We start from the raw sequence: 16309 nt of genomic DNA on the forward strand, positions 1-16309 counted from the left end.
AGAGAGAGAGAGAGAGAGAGAGAGAGAGAGAGAGAGAGAGAGAGAGATAGAGATAGAGATAGAGATAGAGATAGAGATAGAGATGATAGAGATAGAGAGATAGAGAGATAGAGAGATAGAGAGATAGAGAGATAGAGATAGAGAGATAGAGATAGAGATAGAGAGAGAGAGAGAGAGAGAGAGAGAGATGCCCTTAACACATACACAGGCTCTGCTTCTTTCTTAGTGAGTTGGCTTGCTTTCTACTGGCTACACAGCTTCCTTCTAAAGTTGCATTATACCACAATGAAATATAATACCTGACTTATGTGGGACGCTTCACATGTTCATAAAAACGTTCTGTGTTCATTCTTCTCATGAAGCACCCAAGAGAAACAAAATTAATTTCTATAGGCTAACATTAGCATGCTGCTAAGCTTACAGTTGCATTTTCTTTGATTATTTATAGTGAAAAGATCACCATTATGGATTTTAGGATTGCCTTTTCTGAAAAAAGAAAACAATATTGTGGTGCTCTGGAATTTGGGCACAAAATGCCAAACACCACAACAGCAAGCCAACTTTTGGCTTTTGTTGCCTAATGCTCAACCCGGTCTCATCTTCTCTATTAGGACTAGGGATCATAATATCAGATTTTAACTACATGATTATCGTGCCCCCCCAAAAAATCTAGCCATTTTAAACCTGTTACTATATCCATGCTTGGATGTTTCAACCAACTGTTTGGGTAAAATACTGACAAAACCGTTGGGTTATAAACGAGCCTATGGAAGGTTCTGTCAATCCAAAATGCTGGCTTGGCCATGGTTGGGTAACAACAATGCAGAATAGGTTAATTTATAAACCAACAGTTGGTTTTCTCCATATTTTACCCAATAATGGAATGAAGCAACCCAGCATTTTTAGAGTGTAGGGTGAAAGAGAGAGAATTTGTAACCACTGTGGCTCTTAAAGGGATAAAGTCATTATTTACTCACCCTCGAGTTGTTCTAAACATGTATCATTCTCAATTTTACAAAGACATTGTGCAAAGAAATATATAAGAAAGATATTTGGAAGAATTCTTCTATCCAAACAGTGCTGGGGCATTTGAAGTGATTAATGCCCCAGAACTGTTTGGTTCCCAAATTCTTAATCCTGATATCACGATTATTGTCAATACTGGTATATTGTGATGCCCCTAGTCTTCTCATCAACTTGCTCTGAATGGTGGTCTTCTCTTTGCAAAAATATTCACGTCAAAAATTACACAAAAAAAGTTGTCTTGAGAACAGTGACACAGTATCGTGAGGCAAAATAACGCCATATTTTGAAATCTTATCCTCCACCCGTAGTCGGAAATGTTGCAGTAGTTTTGGAATGTGGCCAAGGTTTGTGAAATCCATTTGACCATGACCAAGCGTAGACATAAAACAAGATCCGTGTTTCTCAACTGATATTTGTTTTTCTTCTACGTGCATTCAAATGCACACTGTGTGTGTGTTTATCTCAGTAAAACCTCAGACGAGTCAAGCATTTAGCATCATAAGACTCTATTGTGTCTGTTTGCAAGTACCACAGTGTATGATGAAAGTTTATTATTGCTGAGAAAGAATTATTAGCTGTGGGGCGTTCGGCATGGAGGGGTGGATTCCTGCTCTGGGGCGAAGGTTAATGGGACACATCTGGGTGCTCACACTTAATAGCTTGCACACAGGGAGAAGCAGAGGGGACAAAATGGAGAAAGGCAGAACTGATGAAATAAAGTAAAGGTAATTGGAAGGGAATGAGTTTGTGATGGAGTGCTAGAGAGAATGAAGAAAATGAGGACTGCAGGTGAGATAATAAAAGGATCATGGGAAAAAGGAAAACGCAGATTGGGGAAGAGTGTGGAGCGATGGGGAACGAGGTAATAGCAGAGTCACAGATGAGATGACATCACCCTCAGAGGAGCTATAATCTCCAGCGACTAAAAAGACGGCTCCAAATCTGCTCGGGGGCGCCTAGACCTGAATCACAGCAGATATTTTTCTTTCTCTGTGAAAACAGTTAAATAATGACAGCTGGTTTGACAGGCCCCTTTACAGCAGGGTGTTGGTGCCAAAGCTGAAAATTTCAAAACATTTTTTAGCACATTTCTAACTCAAAAGTACAAACCCGATTCCAAAAAAGTTGGGACACTGTACAAATTGTGAATAAAAACAGAATGCAATGATGTGGAAGTTTCAAATTTCAATATTTTATTCAGAATACAACATAGATGACATATCAAACGTTTAAACTGAGAGAATGTATCATTTTAAGGGAAAAATAAGTTGATTTTAAATTTCATGGCATCAACACATCTCAAAAAAGTTGGGACAAGGCCATGTTTACCACTGTGTGGCATCCCCTCTTCTTTTTATAACAGTCTGCAAACGTCTGGGGACTGAGGAGACAAGTTGCTCAAGTTTAGGAATAGGAATGTTGTCCCATTCTTGTCTAATACAGGCTTCTAGTTGCTCGACTGTCTTAGGTCTTCTTTGTCGCATCTTCCTCTTTATGATGCGCCAAATGTTTTCTATGGGTGAAAGATCTGGACTGCAGGCTGGCCATTTCAGTACCCGGATCCTTCTTCTACGCAGCCATGATGTTGTAATTGATGCAGTATGTGGTCTGGCATTGTCATGTTGGAAAATGCAAGGTCTTCCCTGAAAGAGACGACGTCTGGATGGGAGCATATGTTGTTCTAGAACTTGGATATACCTTTCAGCATTGATGGTGCCTTTCCAGATGTGTAAGCTGCCCATGCCACACGCACTCATGCAACCCCATACCATCAGAGATGCAGGCTTCTGAACTGAGCGCTGATAACAACTTGGGTTGTCCTTGTCCTCTTTAGTCCGGATGACATGGCGTCCCAGTTTTCCAAAAAGAACTTCAAATTTTGATTCGTCTGACCACAGAACAGTTTTCCACTTTGCCACAGTCCATTTTAAATGAGCCTTGGCCCAGAGAAAACGCCTGCGCTTCTGGATCATGTTCAGATATGACTTCTTTTTTGACCTATAGAGTTTTAGCCGGCAACGGCGAATGGCACGGTGGATTGTGTTCACCGACAATGTTTTCTGGAAGTATTCCTGAGCCCATGTTGTGATTTCCATTACAGTAGCATTCCTGTATGTGATGCAGTGCCGTCTAAGGGCCCGAAGATCACGGGCATCCAGTATGGTTTTCCGGCCTTGACCCTTACGCACAGAGATTGTTCCAGATTCTCTGAATCTTTGGATGATATTATGCACTGTAGATGATGATAACTTCAAACTCTTAGCAATTTTTCTCTGAGAAACTCCTTTCTGATATTGCTCCACTATTTTTCGCCGCAGCATTGGGGGAATTGGTGATCCTCTGCCCATCTTGACTTCTGAGAGACACTGCCACTCTGAGAGGCTCTTTTTATACCCAATCATGTTGCCAAATGACCTAATAAGTTGCAAATTGGTCCTCCAGCTGTTCCTTATATGTACATTTAACTTTTCCGGCCTCTTATTGCTACCTGTCCCAACTTTTTTGGAATGTGTAGCTCTCATGAAATCCAAAATGAGCCAATATTTGGCATGACATTTCAAAATGTCTCACTTTCAACATTTGATATGTTATCTATATTCTATTGTGAATAAAATATAAGTTTATGAGATTCGTAAATTATTGCATTCCTTTTTTATTCACAATTTGTACAGTGTCCCAACTTTTTTGGAATCGGGTTTGTAAAAAAAGCAGCCAGACGATTGACTCCACAGTGGATTCCAAATCTGCTGGTCTTAAACCAGAAACTGCTGTCGTCAGAGGGGCAGGACAACAACAAGCAAGCAAACAAACAACAATGTAGTTACGTCAAGACAGATGCAAAACCAAATTATTACCAGGATGTGACGCACAGTCTACAGACGGGCTGCATCTCACTTCTTGTAGATTGCACAGCGGTTTCAGCCACTTTATTGTTATTATAAAAATATGTTTAATTCTAATGAAGTCAAATGGTCGTGTTTGCAAAACACCATTTTTGAAGAGGAAATACATTAATTTATGTAGTGTAAATAAACTATGATTTACAGTACATATGATGCTGCTCCAACAGTAGCGACAGGGAGGAAATGGAACACAGCAACAGCGGTAGCAGATTTGAAGGCAGCCGTCAGACATAGGGACATTGTGGGACAAGTTCAATATGGCAGAGGGGGACTTGGTTTGGGATCAACCATACCCACATGGCGAAAAGCGACACCAAAGGAACACTTGGAGTGAGCTGTGGAGTATGGAAACAAACAAACAGGCTAAGTTTTATCATAAGAGCTACATATGATGTGCTGCCCTCATCAACATATCTGCACGTTTGGTGTGGACAGCCTTCCACCTATGTGCAGCTCCGGCAAACCTTAAACATATTCTTGTGGGTTGTAAGAAGAGATACACATGGCGCCAAAATCAAGTACTAAAGTGCTTGGCTGCAGCAGTAGAGACCAAGAGAGTGGCAGCAAATGCCGTGCCCCAAAACTCCCAGGCTAACTCGCTAAAAAGGAAACCCTTTATTTGGGAGCAGCAGAAAAAGTTGTTGAGGCTGCAGCCACTAATCTGGATGAGCTAATTGATACAGGAAGTGTGGTTCAAACGACAGGTCCAGTGGAGGATAATCAAGAACTGACCAGTGGTGCAGAAAGAAGAAGCCACTGGCTGTGGTTGAGGCGGATGGACGCAGCATGGGCTGCCAGATGACCTTGTAACAATGCGACACACACCCAGGTCTGATCAACCTGCGGTGGACCTCCCTTGGCTGAGGGTCTTGTAATAAAGGGCTGAAACACCCAATGAGGCTGAGGTGCACAACTGACGATGTGTCGCATTGTTGGGAACCATACGAAGGGCATTATCAGCAGCACCTCACCAAAAGGCATCTTTCACCCAGGATAATGGATGTGATGAAAGTGGGATCGGACACACAACTCATGAGATGTCTCTCTGATAATAGCAAGGAAAGGCAAGTATAAATATGCTATGTATTTCTATAATTATATATCCCCTAAACACGGAGGATACCTTCCCGACGAACCCAGTGAAAACTCGGACCTCCTTTCCTCTATTCATATTCTTGACTGCTCCCCCTGTCATGCATAAGGTGTGGGAAATGTCCTATTGGGCAATTAAACTGTGCTGAAATAGTGGGATTATAACACCTAGTCCTATTAAGCGAATATCTACACAGCTATGTTTTTATTAACATTTTTATGTTTTTATTTTTAATTTATAAAGGTTTAAATTTTGTATCCATTCTTGGGACAGTCACACTATATGATTTTGAGATTTTGAGATTTAAATCTAATAATAAAGCAGTTTTTATAACATCAGTTCCATAGACAATGAAATGTTTAACCATTTAATACATTTTTATCTAGTGTGTGACAGTAAAAATGCCTTGCCATGTCAACAGCCCATGTATTAAGTTTTTCCTACAAATAAATAAATAGGAGATCACTATGATCATTCTTGCAGAAGATAAAATGGAAACTCCAAAATGTCATCTGAAGACTGGCTATAACAGGACCCGGGGGACATCATAAAACCATGGTGTTGCTCATGAAAATGAGCAAAAATGCCAAAAAATAACCCCAAAGCATTACAAGGAAAACTTTTATTCTTCCAGGAGAGTAAATCCCACGAGAGGCAAAACTGCACAGTCTGGCTCTATGATTAGAAGTGTACGTAACTCCACAAGTCATCTCGGGGTCCACCGTGTGCTATTTGCCATTACCTATAAAGGAGTGCTAAACCCAAGCAGCTACATCAGAGTCAGAAAAAGCTTTGTTTGGAAACATACTTTGCTTTTTTCTTTAATCCAATCAAGGGGATATGCTAACAGATGAGTCATACACAAAGACACTGACCACAATGGCCAAGATAAGCACTGTGCTTCCCAACCTTAAGTGTGACAACAAATCCAACTGAACAAATGCATCAAACTTCGAACATTTAAAAACTCTGAAAACAAACTTTAAAGAGCACAGTGATGGTAAACCCATTCATTTAGATCTTAGATCATTTGTCTACACTCCAAAGATAATTGATAAATCATAAAATGACATCTACTCTTTGATTCTGTGCCAAAACTGTAACAACAAATTATAACAAATCCCTAAAGTACTGTCCGGATGTTTGTGACCTTTGATCCCTGAGGTGACAATGGAAATGAGAGGAAGGCCTGTCTGTTTCCCTTGTAATATCCTGAAATCACACTGCATGCAACTCACATCCTCAAACACAGCCCTGCAGGTGAAAATTTGGGAACATGAAGCATTTATAGCATTACATAACCAGCTGTAACAGTAAAGCTTTGCCCATCATTTCCCTGAAGATAAAGGGGAAGGGAAAACTTGGGGTGGCGTTCAAAACCAGATTTCCACAAGCTCAGGAGACATCCTTCCTTCCACTCTTCTACAGAGAAGTATATCTTTATATTGTCCTGTACGACCAGCATAGAGAAATATCAATCATTAAAGTTAATAAACGATACTTCTGTCATCATTCCCTCATCCTCATTTTGACAGGCTGGACAGTCAAGCTCCAAAATCCAAAATATGCACCATATTTCATGTCTGATAGCTTTGTCAGGAACGGACAGAATTTTAATTTCTATTCACTAAAATATTTGCCTTACAGCTGAGGTCAACATTCACTTTTTTGTATGGAAAACAACATCTTAAATGGATAGTTCACCCAGCAATAAAAGTCTGTCATTTATTCACCCTCATGTCATACCCCGTATTTGACTCTTTCTTCTGTGGAACATAAAAGAGGATATTTTGAGAAATGTCTCAGGGGTTTTATGTCTATTCAATGGAGGTCAATGGGGTCCAGTGTTGTTCGGTTACCAACATTCTTCAAAATATGTGCAGAACATAAAAGTCATACAGGTTTTCAATCACATGAGGATGAATAAATGAGGAGGTTAAAAGGCTCAAAACACATTCCTGCTTTTTGCGCCTGATCACCTCTTTAGTCTCTATCAGGGTTAATCTATCGGACCTGAGGCTAAATCTGCTATCAGACCAGCTCAGCTGGAGGTGCCTTTGGATGTTTGCTTAGATTTGCTTAGAACAGCAAAGACCTTTTCGAGCTGGCATAATGCTAAATTTTTATTAAAATTGCTGAAGACCCAGTGGTTGTACATGAATGAGAAATAGCTATCATTAGCATACACCGCAAAGGCAAAATAGGACTCAGTTATCATGCTGACAGAATAATATTGCTCTCGAAGCTCAACGCTGCGGGTGCGATTCACAGGGCTAATGCATTCTGCATACGCACAAACTCTTTTTTTTCTCAAATGTGCTCGTATGCTGCAATTGAATTATCGCTGGAATTTTTCTGAACAAATTGGCAATGCATTTAAAAAAGATTAAGATGCTCTGACAGGGATAGTATACTTTTATGTCTGCAAAACCAATTTGAGTTTTAATTCAAATCAACCCCTCTGGGATATACAAGTACCCACAGTCAAAACAAAGGGCCCCCAAAACATTGTATAATATTATGCATGACATTGTTCATTTTTCAATGATTGTCAATGAAACATGTATATAAAATAGAGAGTGAGGCCATTGGGCGATGTGTGAAAGTGTGTAATCGCCACAGGTCATGTGACGTGTGGAGATGAGAGCCAGCATGCATCATCAGCCTGTAATCCAATAACATTATCAGCACTACATGCGCTAAGCTGTGTCTTAGGCCTGAAACAACAATTCACAATAAAAGCCAACGCCAGCACTGTGGCTCAGCTTGTACTCATTACACAGAGTATTAGAAGTGCTGGAAACACACTAGCCACTCGGTGGGAGGGGAGAGAAATATGGCACTAATAAAACGCTCACTTTCTGATAGAAGCTCCACACAAGGCCTGTGCCTCAAAAAAGATCTTATGCAACCTGCACATGAACACACACATTTTATGTCTATAACATATTTTGTTTTTGACAATTTGACTGGAATTTTTGGTGAGTTAAATTTCACAGACAGCTAAATGTTTTGATAATACTTTTGATTCCATAATCTGCATGCTGCTGAAATAAAAAAAAGGCAATTCCAGCGTTATGGATGTGACATTTTGGATTATGGATTTTACATATAAATTCTCAGAGAACGTATTTGTTGCCAATATATTGAACCAGTATTGATAAGAGTCGAAACATGAGAAAAACATCAGTCTATGCACAAGTTTTCTATATTAAATAACAGGGAAATAAACATGCATTATGGAAGTTTCAGAGACTACACACGTTGTAGGATTTCTTACCATAAACTAGAAGCAATAATACCCAACAAATGGTAAAGGCATAACCTTTCACATCATAACACAACATACAAATCACAGTTAATGTGACCATGTATGAGGAATATGGACCCTTATGGATGTGCCAATTCTTAAAGCGGCACTTACCTGACAAAAAAAAAATGCTTTATAAACTTTAGGAGAGATCTCACATGGGTATTTAAACCACCAGGTGTTGTTGACATCTGTTTTCCTGTAGCTCAGTGGTTAGAGCAGTGGTTCTCAAACTTTTTCGTTGTAAGGTCCCCTTTGTGTTAAGTGCATCACTTTGCGGCCCCCCATATAAAAACGTATAATCTTAAACTTAGAATTTTAATTAAACCAAAAACGTCTCTGTTACGTTTGTAACCTCGGTTCCCTGATGGAGGGAATGAGACGTTGTGTCGAACCGACAGATAGGGTTCGTCCCTGAGAACCAATCGCTTCCGACTACTTAGAAAAGGCCAATGAAAATTGGCGAATGAAATTTGCATGCCGGACTCCGCCCCCGGAAATCCGGGTATAAAAGGGAGACGGCGTGCTTCATTCATTTACCTTTGTTCTGAGGAGCCTGAGACCTCTCACGACTGCTGCAGAGGACAGCACGTGTTGTGGCAAGGAGGACACAACGTCTCGTTCCCTCCATCAGGGAACCAAGGTTACAAACGTAACCGAGACGTTCCCCTTTCTGTCGGTCTCTCGACGTTGTGTTGAACCGACAGATGGGGTTCCAATGGAAAACGCCATAACACTGTGCCCTGTCACAATCTCAACGAAGCGACGGTGACTAGCCTGGGCGTGTCAGCCGTGAGCGCTACCGCGAAATTGTAACCTACCAGTGGGTAGGTAGGGGGTCCCAGAGCTTTCTTGAAAGGTGGACCACCTGGGGAGGTCATGGGTTACCAAGGTGGGAACCAGCATGAGGATACATCAGACGGAACCGCCCTACTGGGGGGTTGCAACGTCTGGTAGCACTAGGTCCGGTTAGAGCTATGTTGCGAATAACTCCGGAGATACCCGGCCTAAGGGGCAGGGCAGGGCAGGGCTGCTCTGCCCAGCCCGCCCGCAGGAGGTGCTTGCTAGTGATGGATGGAGTGCCTGTTCTTCACCCAGAGGGGGAAGAAGGGAGGCTAGTTAGTACGCTGACCCCCTTAGGAGAAAGGGGGAAGGTACTGTCATAGACGTACACCCTACCGGCCGCCAGTCTTGCCTGACTGCAAGACTCGAGCCGATACCGGTTTTACGCGGAGGCTGTAGGACCTCGCGAAGGTGATGGGTGTAGCCCAACCCGCAGCTCTGCAGATGTCTGCCAGAGAGGCGCCTCGCCAATCTCTGTTTGAGACAGCCCTCCCTGCTGATCTCCAAAACAGACAAAGAGCTGCTCAGAGCTCTGTGGCTCTGCGTGCGGTCTAAGTAAAGGTGCAGCGCGCGTACTGGACACAACACAGACGGGGTTGGGTCTTACTCCCCAGTGGGGAGCACCTGTAAGTTCACCACCTGGTCCCAAAAAGGAGCGGTGGGAACCTTGGGCACGTAGCCGGGCCGAGGTCTCAGGATAACGTGAGAATCCCTGGGTCCAAACTCTAGGCAGTCAGGGGACACGGAGAATGCCTGTAGGTCCCCTACCCTCTTGATGAAGGCGATAAGGAGCCTTCATCCATAAGGAGAACCGTCTTCATCGTGAGATGAGGAAGAGCGGCATCCCCTAGGGGCTCGAAGGGGGGCCTGGTGAGACCTGTCAGGGCTACATCCAGGTCCCAAGAGGGTATGGAGCGCGGACGAGGCGGATTCTGCCTCCTAGCGCCCCTAGGAACTTAATGACCAGGTCGTGCTGCCCTAGAGACTTCCCAGCAACTGAGTTGTGATGAGCGGCAATGGCAGCTACATACACTTTCAGTGTGGAGGGGGAGAGGTTAAGTCTCGAGTCTCTCTTGCAGAAAGGACAGCACGGACCCGATCGCACAACTCCGTGGGTCTTCTCCTCGAGAAGCACACCAGGTCGAGAAGAGGCGCCACTTGTAGGCGTACAGTCGCCTAGTGGCTGGTGCCCTTGCCTGAGAAATGGTTCTACCACCGCTGGGGGCAGACCACTCAGGATCTCCTCGTCCCGTCCAGAGGCCAGACATGGAAGTTCCAGAGGTCTGGCCTAGGATGCCATAACGTGCCCTTCCCCTGGGAAAGCAGGTCCTTCGTCAGGGGAATCGGCCAGGGGGAGCTGTCGTCAAGAGCATTAGCTCCGAGAACCAAGTCCGGTTGGGCCAGTGTGGCGCAACGAGTAACACTTGCTGCTCCTTTTCCCTGACCTTGCACAGGGTCTGCGCAATGAGGCTCACTGGGGGGAAGGCGTACTTCCGCTTGTCCCGCGGCCAGCTGTGCGCTAGGGCATCCGTGCCGAGGGGTCCCTCAGTCAGAGAGTACCAAAGCGGGCAATGGGTGGTTTCGAGGGAGGCGAACAGGTCTACCTGGGCCTGCCTGAACTGCACCCAAATGAGCTGGACTGCGCGGGGGTGGAGTCGCCACTCTCCGCGAGGCGTCAACTGACGAAAGAGCGCAACGGCTGTCTGCAACGGCTGTCTGGTTCAGGTCGCCTGGGATATATGTGGCACACAGGGAGCGGGTCACCTGCTGACTGCACCGGAGAAGGCGTCGGGCGAGTCGTGTTAACTGCGGTGAGTGAAGGCCACCCTGACGATTGATATACGCTACTGCCGTAGTGCTGTCCGACCGGACCAGCACGTGCTTGCTCTGCATGAGAGGTTGCAGCCTCTTCAGTGCGAGTAGCATGGTCCACAACTCTAAGTAATTGATATGCCAGCGCAGGCGGGGGCCCGTCCAAAGCCCCGACACTGCATGCCCGTTGCACACTGCACCCCAACCCTGCAGGGAGGCGTCCGTCATCACCACGACATGCCCCGTAACCTGCCCTAGGGGAACCCCTGCCCGAAGGAAGGTCATGGAAGACCAAGGGGTTAGGGTGCGTCAGCAGAGAGGCGTAATCACCATCCGCCTGCTGCCGGTGTGCCACGCTCTCCAGGGAACTCGACTCTGAAGCCAGTGTTGGAGCGGTCTCATGTGCATCAACCCGAGGGGTATCACCGCCACCGAGGATGCTATGTGTCCCAGGAGCCTCTGAAATAGTTTCAGGGGAACCGCTGACTGCTTGAAATGATCCAGGCAGTTCAACACCGACTGGGCGCGTGCTGTGGACAGTCACGTTGTCATGTTGACAGAGTTGAGTTTTATACCAAGATAGAGGATGCTCTGCACAGGGGAGAGCTTGCTCTTCTCTCGGTTGACCTGTATCCCCAATCGATCTAGGTGCCGGAGCACCAGGTCCCTGTGTGCACACAACAGATCTCGCGAGTGTGCCAAGATAAGCCAGTCGTCGAGATAGTTGAGTACCCGCACACCCTTCTCCCTGAGGGGAGAGAGGGCAGCTTCCACGATCTTCGTAAAGACTCGTGGAGACAGAGACAGACCGAAGGGGAGGACTCTGTACTGATATGCCTGACCCTCGAAAGCGAACCGTAGGAACGGGTGATGACGAGGGAGAATCGAGACATGAAAGTAAGCGTCCTTTAGGTTGATTGCCATGAACCAATCCTGACATCTGCTAGATGTCAGGATGCGCTTCTGCGTGAGCATCCTGAACGGCAGCTTGTGCAGGTGTCTGTTCAGGGTACGCAGATCTAGGATGGGGCGCCCCCCCCCCCCGCCTTTTTTGGGGACGATGAAGTAAGGGCTGTAAAACCCCTTGGACATCTCGGCTAGGGGGACGGACTCGATCGCACCCTTCGCTAGAAGGGTGGCGACCTCGCCCACTAGTACGGGAGCATCCCGGCCTCTGACCGAGGTGGCGAGGATGCCCCGGAACTTGGGCGGGTTTCTGGCGAACTGGATCGCATAGCCGAGACGGATCGTTCTCCTCAGCCACCGTGACGATGTGGGAAGCTCGAGCCAAGCTGCCAGGGACTGTGTCAGGGGGACTAAGGGTACGATCTGCTTCATCGACCCCCCGGGGGGTGGTTCGATGGCTGGCAGTGCGGGTCTCTCGCCGGGGGCGGGCCCCCGGGAAGAAGACTGGCTCTGCTGGTTCGCCTGCCTGGCGATGCAGCTCCACGCACCGTCGATTTGAGAGTGCTGAGGGCTGCAATGTACATTCGATGTTGCGCCTCGCCATGACGCAACGTCGAGTTGCCGAACACCGTCGTGTAGAGGGTGAGAGCGGCTGTGATAAACACCCAGAGAGAGAGAGAAAAACCTTTAGAAGTGGGTAGTTGGGACGGGGCAGGATCGACCAACCAGCAATGGAATGGCTGGGGTCGGGCCCAAAAGGTGTTCTCGATCTCACTCTGGTCTTCCCATGAGGGCCGATACGGCTTCCGCCGCGGCTGCTGATGGGGTGGTGGTCTCCTCTTCGACGTCTCCCGGGGGGCCGCCGAGTGGGGGCACCGGAACCGGAGTGTCGAAGAGGACCAGGGCTGCTGGGAAGCAGAGGGTGCACGGGATCTCGACGGCCAGGGGGTGGCCGAGTCGCGGCGGGGGAGGATATGAAAGCGGACTTTCTCGCAACCCATCTGTGCAGGGTTTGGCCAGAGGTGTCTCTCCTGGACCACATGTGTGGACATCGCCTGACCCATGGGCCGCGCGGTCACGTTGGTCGCCCGTAGAGCGAGGTCGGTGATGGCGTGGAGTTCCTGCATAAGCGCTGGGTCGGTCTTACCCTCGTGGAGCTCTCTGAATGCCTTGGCCTGCAGGATGGCCATAGTGTGGAGAGAGGGGACAGCTTGGCCCGCAGCAGAGTAAGCTCTCGACATCCTGGATGCCAAAAAACCTACGTGCTTTGGACGGGAGTCTAGGTCGAGCCCCAGGGGGACTCGACGTATCCTCTAGCTGCCCCACCATCAAGGGAAGAAAGGGTGATGGAACTAGTTGACGTTCACGCGCCGAAGGGGGCGTTCCAGGTCGTACTAAGTTCCTCATGCACTTCCAGGGAAACACGGCACTGGGGCGAGTACGGCATGGAGCCGCTCTCAAACCCGAGGTACCATGTATCCAGCCGCGAGCATTGGGAGAGGCAGTGCGGGCACTGCAACCCAACGCCGGCGGCCTGGGAAAGCATGGCTGACATTTTGACGTCCGCTTCTTCCTGATCTCGACCCCCCGAGGGAGGGAGCTTCAAGGAATCGTCGGAGTCTGATGCCAGTAAGTCACCCTCCGATGCTGCAACAGACATCTCATCATCACGTACCGTGTTTGATACGTGATTGAGGAATAAGACGGCGGACCGTCTCATGGGGAACGGTCAGACGAGCAAGACGAGGTGCGAACAGTCCGCGAGCCAGTGGCTGACGGATTAGCGCTCACAGTAATCCTCATATCACCCTCGCTGCTCGCCGTAGCGGGCGGCAGGGCCGTAGTCCTGCCGTCACGGAACGGGAAGCAGACGAGGTGGTGGCTGAGCCCCGTGGGAACAATGCCTGAATCGTCAACCACCCGCAGTGCGGGCAGGACGTATCCACAAGGGCTGCCCCAGCGTACTGGAAGCAGACCTCGTGTCCGTCCCCCTCCTCGATGAGTGTGTTGCACCCACGAGAACAGCGGGACATGCCACGCTGGAGAAGTTTGCTCTTTTAGAATGCAGACGGTGTGGCGCCGTCTGCTAGCTCGAACACCTCTGGAACCGCCGAGACGCCCAGGGGAAGTCACCGCAGGAAGGGACCGTCCGCTGCACCACGTCATAGAACCGGCAATCTGGAGTTGCTAAGTAGTAGCGAGAGTTGATCTTCACAAGCGAAGGCTCCGAAGAACAAAAGCTGAATGAATGAATGAAGCACGCCGTCTCCCTTTTATAACCCGGATTTCCGGGGGCGGAGTCCGGCATGCAAATTTCATTCGCCAATTTTCATTGGCCTTTTCTAAGTAGTCGGAAGCGATTGGTTCTCAGGGACGAACCCCATCTGTCAGTTCGACACAACGTCGAGAGACCGACAGAAAGGGAACATTCAGTTATACAATGCTGGAACCTCAATTCTTTTGGTTGGTGGTATCATTTTTCTGATGTTTGATTGCATAAAATCTATGATAAATTTCTATATTTCATAAAATGCCACAAAATCTGTGGCCCCCTGGATCCATCTTGGGGCCCCCAGTTTGAGAACCACTGGGTTAGAGCATGGCGCTAGCAACGCCAAGGTCATGGGTTCGATCCCAGGGATTGCACATACTTAGAAACAAATGTATAGTGTATAGTATAATGCAATGTAAGTCGCTTTGGATAATGCATAAATGTAAATCTGGTTAGGGATGCACCGAATGTTCGGCCACCGAAAATGTTCGGCCGAAAATAGCAAAAAACACAAGTTCGGCACCCCAACCCTGCAGGGAGGCGTCCGTCATCACCACGACATGCCCCGTAACCTGCCCTAGGGGAACCCCTGCCCGAAGGAAGGTCATGGAAGACCAAGGGGTTAGGGTGCGTCAGGAATGTTCGGCCGAATGTGTGAAATGGCCGAATAAATTTTACCTCGTGATACGAGAGAGAGAGAGAGAGAGAGAGAGAGAGAGAGAGAGAGAGAGAGAGAGAGAGAGAGAGAGACGCGTGCGCTTTATTACTGCCGCAAACATTTTGGCTGTGTGTGTGCGTGTGCGCGGAGCATTTTAAAGTGTCAGAGAAAGACACAGCACGGGACTTGCCGCACGGAAGTAAATTTCCGAATGAAAGCGTCTTTACCGGTCGGTAACTTTACTTCAGACGGAAGCGGGCTTTCTGACAGTAGCCCCGCCGCTCGCGACATCCTTTGACATCATACAGTGGTCGCGTGCACACAGTTCCCTGTACTAAACAACTTGTCAAAGTATGTTCTGTGCACCTTCTGAGAGAACAGTCATCTTTTGTGGGCGGAGTTTGGAGGAGAGACGTGAACTGAAATGGTTGTCAGTCAGAATTGCTTGCATTGGATGTTTTTTTTTTCTCAAATCATTTTGCTATGTAGCCTATAATAATCCAACAGTTTAAGTTTATTCGTATTTTTAGTTTATAGGCCTAATGTGGAATGACACTTTTTAATGAACTGTTTTGTTGTAGGGGTACAGAGTAACTTACATTACATTCTTTTAGCAGTCAGTTATAGGCCTAATTAATATAGGCTATTCATGAAGGGAGAGGGCTCAATATTTTGAATTTACTGTTTTGCTCAATTTTATATTAAGTTGTATTGTATTTTATTGAAAAGCAAGACAAATTATAAAAAGCACATTTTGACTATTCAGTTTGTGCAACAGTGAAAAAAATAGCTTAATAAATAGAAGAAATGCAAAAAACCATGTTCGGTGTTCGGTATTATTCGGCCTTCGGCCAAGTGTTTCACATCATGTTCGGCTTCGGCCAAGAATTTTCGTTTCGGTGCATCCCTAATCTGGTTGTCACCAACTGTATTTTTCTTGAGTTTCCTATATTGTTTTCCTGCCATGCAAGGCTTACTCACAATAATGGGAAGAGAAACGTCATGCAGCACAAACAGAGCAACCTGTCAGATTCCCCTTATTATGGAGATAATATAGATTGCAGCTCAGTGCTAAATCCCAGTGCTATCTGTCTCCCGCCATTAAAGTTGTGCTGACATTTTCTATTGATCATGGCTTGCAGGAATACATCACACGATAATGACATCACACATAAGGTACCAAACAGAGTTCCAAAAGCTTTTCCTCGATTGAACGCTGAACACACACTCACCCCAGATGAAATGTACTACAATAACAACACACAGTCTTACCCGGGACAGATCAACCACATACGTTTACCCCTCACCCCGAGGGTCTGTGATCACAAAGGAAGGGAGGGGCTTGCTGATCAGACTCTAGGTGACCAGATTATCTTGTCCTCTACACAACCCTGACAAACCAACCGTAGAAAAGACATGCCTAAAGTACAAATTCAACATGGCATTTACCTCATTAGGCCAAACTGTCTTAGTTTTCCAGCTAATA

At 46.7% G+C, this 16309-nt stretch overlaps 1 protein-coding gene across 1 annotated transcript in view; it reads right to left on the reverse strand.

The window, feature by feature from the left end:
• svild (supervillin d) overlaps positions 1-16309 on the reverse strand; it is a 76976-nt gene that overhangs the window by 53420 nt on the left and 7247 nt on the right. The window lies entirely within an intron of this gene.

Source organism: Triplophysa rosa, linkage group LG18 (assembly GCF_024868665.1).
Source record: "Triplophysa rosa linkage group LG18, Trosa_1v2, whole genome shotgun sequence".
In the NCBI taxonomy this organism is placed as follows: domain Eukaryota; kingdom Metazoa; phylum Chordata; class Actinopteri; order Cypriniformes; family Nemacheilidae; genus Triplophysa; species Triplophysa rosa.